The following is a 6293-nucleotide window of genomic DNA, read 5'->3' as shown; positions in this document are numbered from 1 at the left end:
TTTTTCTTATTATTATATTATTTTAATGAAGCACTTGACTGGTTGACTAGTGCTTTTATATTATTTTAAGCCAACCACAAGGAATAACGCTAACCACTCAGGTGATGAGATGTACAGTCCGTTTGGGAAGAAAAAAAAAAATCTTTGGAGAATGAAGAAATTTATTTAACCCAAAAAAAAAAATTATTTAATTTTGTAGTTTTTTTTATTATTATTTATGGGTCTCATTGTACAATTGGTATTATTTATAGATCACAATATACTATTCAACTAGCTTTTAACTTTTTTTTTTTTTACATTTTCAATAAAAAAATTTCAGTTTCAACAAAATAAATTGTTCTCAAACGGACCTGTAACATTAGGTTCATTTCAGAACCATCTTTCACGTAATAATGTAGAGATTTTCCACCAATGACAAAACTTAAGTATAGTACCTTAGATGCTATTCATTAAGTTCCCCTCTTAAGATTTAGTCATGTGACTACTTAATTAAAAAATACACTTCCATTCCATAAGGAAAAATCCACATGGCAGAATCTTAAAAGGAGAATTTAAGAAACAGCACTTAAGTATTGTACCTTTGTCTTGCCCTTCCATCAATATCATAATCATCTAAATTTGAATTATTGAATTTTTGTTTTTATCGGGTGACTTGTTCACCATTAATCTATTATGCAATATTTTCCACCGTGTGACATAATTTTCATGTAGGGCCAAAAATTCATGTTGAGGAAATTATTTTTGGAACTTAAGGCTCATTATTGAGTACAATCTCAAATCATGTGTATGTGCTCTTAATGACATGATTAAATTAGTAATAGTATATGCTTTTATCCAAACCCCTAGAGATCAATACTCAGCACACACAAGTGAGGAGATGTAGTGTTATTTTTCATTTAACAATCATCTTTCATGTAAGCGCATAGAGATTTTTCAACAATATCAAAATCATTAAGCATTTGTCTTATTGACATCTTTTTGTTTTTTAATTGGGTGGCTTGTTGACCATTAATCCTTTATGCAATATTTTCCACTATGTGACATAATTTCATGTAAGGCCAAAAATTCATGAACTTAAGCCTCATGATTGAGTATAATATTATGTGAATGTACTCTTAATAATATGAATAAATTAGAGATAATACAAGCTTTAAGCAAAAACCCCCCAAAGATCAATGCTCACCACACACAAGTGATGAGATGTTGCATTAGGTCCATTTGACATCCATCTTTCAAGTAACTGCATAGAGACCATTCATCAATGTCAGAATCATCTAGAATCTGGCTCTCTTTTTCTGACTTGTTCACCATTGATCCATTATGCAATATTTTCCACTATTAGGGGTGGTTGTACTTGTTAATCAAGGTGGTGACCACATCTCACTTTTCTAAGTGTTGATAGTTATACCATGTAAATGCAGATATTTCATTTATCACTTGAGTTGCTAAAGGGACAATGACAAATTCCTACAAGTGATAAGTCGCCCTATTGAAAACTTAGGGAAGAATGATCCAGACATAAAGACCCATTGCAAGACATAATTTCATGTAAGGCCAAAAATTCATGAACTTAAGCCTCATGATTGAGTATAATATTATGTGAATGTACTCTTAATAATATGAATAAATTAGAAATAATATAAGCTTTAAGCAAAAACCCCCCAAAGATCAATGCTCACCACACACAAGTGATGAGATGTTGCATTAGGTCCATTTGACATCCATCTTTCAAGTAACTGCATAGAGACCATTCATCAATGTCAGAATCATCTAAAATCTGGCTCTCTTTTTTTGACTTGTTCACCATTGATCCATTATGCAATATTTTCCACTATTAGGGGTGGTTGTACTTGTTAATCAAGGTGGTGACCACATCTCACTTTTCTAAGTGTTGATAGTTATACCATGTAAATGCAGACATTTCATTTATCACTTGAGTTGCTAAAGGGACCATGACAAATTCCTACAAGTGATAAGTCGCCCTATTGAAAACTTAAGGAAGAATGATCCAGACATAAAGACCCATTGCAAGACATAATTTCATGTAAGGCCAAAAATTCATGAACTTAAGCCTCATGATGAAGTATAATATTATGTGAATGTACTCTTAATAATATGAATAAATTAGAGATAATATAAGCTTTAAGCAAAAACCCCCAATGATCAATGCTCACCACACACAAGTGATGAGATGTTGCATTAGGTCCATTTGACATCCATCTTTCAAGTAACTGCATAGAGACCATTCATCAATGTCAGAATCATCTAGAATCTGGCTCTCTTTTTTTGACTTGTTCACCATTGATCCATTATGCAATATTTTCCACTATTATGGGTGGTTGTACTTGTTAATCAAGGTGGTGACCACATCTCACTTTTCTAAGTGTTGATAGTTATACCATGTAAATGCAGATATTTCATTTATCACTTGAGTTGCTAAAGGGACAATGACAAATTCCTACAAGTGATAAGTCACCCTATTGAAAACTTAGGGAAGAATGATCCAGACATAAAGACCCATTGCAAGCTATTTTTGATTGTCTCATTCCATGATGGTATTCAAATATAGATTTGAAGGAAATACATTGTAGTGGATTTCCATCTTTCAGGTAATTGAGTAAAAATTATTCATCAATGTTAGAATCATCTAGAATCTGGCTCTCTTTTTTTGACTTGTTGACAATTGATCTATTATACAATATTTTTCACTGTTAGGTTTAGCTCTACTTGTTAATCAAGGTGGTGACCACATCTCATTTTTCATTTACCACTTGAGTTGCTGAAGGGACAATAAGAAATTCCTACAAGTTATAAGTTGCCATGTTGAAAATTTAGGGATGAATGATCGAGACATGAAGACCCATTGCAAGCTGCTTTTGATTGTCTCATTCCATGATGGTATTCAAATATAGATTTGAAGGAAATACATTGTAGTGGATTTTCGTTGTAGTGGATTTCCATCTTTCAAGTAACCGCTTAGAAATTAGACATTAATGTCAAAATCATCTAGAATTTGGCTCTTTTTTTTTGAATTGTTGACAATTGATCCATTATGCAATATTTTCCACTCTTAGGCGTTGCTCTACTTGTTAATCAAGGTGGTGACCACATCTCATTATTCTAAGTATTGATAGTTATACCATATAAAAGCAGATATTTCATTTACCACTTGAGTTGCTGAAAGGACAATAAGAAATTCCTACAAGTTATAAGTTGCCCTGTTGAAAACTTAGGGATGAATGATCGAGACATTAAGACCTATTGCAAGCTGTTTTTAATTGTCTCATTCCATGATGGTATTCAAATATAGATTTGAAGGAAATACATTGTAGTGGATTTCCATCTTTTAGGTAATCGAGTAAAAATTATTTATCAATGTTAGAATCATCTAGAATTTGGCTCTCTTTTTTTAACTTGTTGACAATTGACCTATTATACAACATTTTCCACTGTTAGGTTTAGCTCTACTTGTTAATCAAGGTGGTGACCACATCTCATTTTTCTAAGTGTTGATAGTTATACCATGTAAATGCAGATATTTCATTTACCACTTGAGTCGCTGAAGGGACAATAAGAAATTCCTACAAGTTATAAGTTGTCCTGTTGAAAACTTAGGGATGAATGATCGAGACATGAAGACCCATTGCAAGTTGCTTTTGATTGTCTCATTCCATGGTGATATTCAAATATAGATTTGAAGGAAATACATTGTAGTGGATTTTCATTGTAGTGGATTTCCATCTTTCAAGTAACCGCTTAGAAATTAGTCATTAATGTCAAAATCATCTAGAATCTGGCTCTTTTTTTTTGAATTGTTGACAATTGATCCATTATGCAATATTTTCCACTATTAGACGTTGCTCTACTTGTTAATGAAGGTGGTGACCACATCTCATTTTTCTAAGTATTGATAGTTATACCATATAAAAGTAGATCTTTCATTTACCACTTGAGTTGCTGAAAGGACAATAAGAAATTCCTACAAGTTATAAGTTGCCCTGTTGAAAACTTAGGGATGAGTTATCGAGACGTGAAGACCTATTGCAAGCTGTTTTTTATTGTCTCATTCCATGATGGTATTCAAATATAGATTTGAAGGAAATACATTGTAGTGGATTTCCATCTTTCAGGTAATCGAGTAAAAATTATTCATCAATGTTAGAATCATCTAGAATCTGGCTCTCTTTTTTTAACTTGTTAACAATTGATCTATTATACAATATTTTCCACTGTTAGGTTTAGCTCTACTTGTTAATCAAGGTGGTGACCACATCTCATTTTTCTAAGTGTTGATAGTTATACCATGTAAATGCAGATATTTCATTTACTACTTGAGTCGCTGAAGGGACAATAAGAAATACCTACAAGTTATAAGTTGCCCTGTTGAAAACTTAGGGATGAATGATCGAGACATGAAGACCCATTGCAAGCTGCTTTTGATTGTCTCATTCCATGATGATATTCAAATATAGATTTGAAGGAAATACATTGTAGTGGATTTTCATTGTAGTGGATTTCCATCTTTCAAGTAACCGCTTAGAAATTAGTCATTAATGTCAAAATCATCTAGAATCTGGCTCTTTTTTTTTTGAATTGTTGACAATTGATCCATTATGCAATATTTTCCACTGTTAGGCGTCGCTATACTTGTTAATTAAGGTGGTGACCACATCTCATTTTTCTAAGTATTGATAGTTATACCATATAAATGTAGATATTTCATTTACCACTTGAGTTGCTGAAAAGGACAATAAGAAATTCCTACAAGTTATGAGTTGCCCTATTGAAAACTTAGGGATGAATGATCGAGACATGAAGACCTATTGCATGCTGTTTTTGATTGTTTCATTCCATGATGGTATTCAAATATAGATTTGAAGGAAATACATTGTAGTGGATTTCCATTGTAGTGGATTACCATCTTTTAAGTAACTGCGTAGAAATTATTCATCAATGTCAGAATCATCTAGAATTTGGTTCTCTTTTTTTGACTTGTTGACAATTGATCTATTATGCAATATTTTCCATTATTAGTTGCAGCTTTACTTATGAATCAAGGTGGTGATCACATCTCATTTTTCTAAGTATTGATTGTTATACCATATAAATGCAGATATTTCATTTACCACTTGAGTTGCTAAAAGGACAATAAGAAATTCCTACAAGTTATAAGTTGCCCTATTGAAAACTTAGGGATAAATGATCGAGACATGAAAACCCATTGCAAGCTACTTTTGATTGTCTCATTCCATGATGGTATTCAAATATAGATTTGAAGGAAATACATTGTAGTGGATTTTCGTTGTAGTGGATTTCCATCTTTCAAGTAACCGCTTAGAAATTAGTCATTAATGTCAAAATCATCTAGAATTTGGCTCTCTTTTTTTGAATTGTTGACAATTGATCCATTATGCAATATTTTCCACTGTTAGGCATCGCTCTACTTGTTAATAAAGGTGGTGACCACATCTCATTTTTCTAAGTATTGATAGTTATACCATATAAATGCAAATATTTCATTTACCACTTGAGTTGCTGAAAGGACAACAAGAAATTCTTACAAGTTATAAGTTGCCCTGTTGAAAACTTAGGGATGAATGATCGAGACATGAAGACCTATTGCAAGCTGTTTTTAATTGTCTCATTCCATGATGGTATTCAAATATAGATTTGAAGGAAATACATTGTAGTGGATTTCCATTGTAGTGGATTACCATCTTTTAAGTAACTGCGTAGAAATTATTCATCAATGTCAGAATCATCTAGAATTTGGCTCTCTTTTTTTGACTTGTTGACCATTGATCTATTATGCAATATTTTCCACTATTAAGGGCATCTCTACTTATTAATCAAGGTGGTGACCACATCTCATTTTTCTAAGTGTTGATAGTTATACCATGTAAATGCAGATATTTCATTTACCACTTGAGTTGCTAAAGGGACAATAAGAAATTCTTACAAGTTATAAGTTGTCTTGTTGAAAACTTAGGGATGAATGATCCAGACGTGAAGACCCATTGCCACCTACTTTTGATTGTCTCATTCCATGATGGTATTCAAATATAGATTTGAAGGAAATACATTGTAGTGGATTTCCATTGTAAATGAATTTTTTTCCTTCTTGTGATGAGCAAGTAGCAAAGTAAGTGGTAGTCAAGATACTTATAATGGATTTCTTTGTAGTTTGGCTTCTTCCTTTAGATACTTTACAACAAGAGACCTATTTGTAGTACGTGAAAGTTGGTAATAAATTTTGGGGTCAAATGTCCATAATATCTAGATCGATTATGATT

Source organism: Quercus suber, unplaced genomic scaffold (assembly GCF_002906115.3).
Source record: "Quercus suber isolate HL8 unplaced genomic scaffold, Cork oak 2.0 scaffold_9, whole genome shotgun sequence".
Lineage (NCBI taxonomy): Eukaryota > Viridiplantae > Streptophyta > Magnoliopsida > Fagales > Fagaceae > Quercus > Quercus suber.
The sequence above is the reverse complement of the archived record's forward strand: the minus strand, read 5'-3'. Positions refer to the sequence as shown.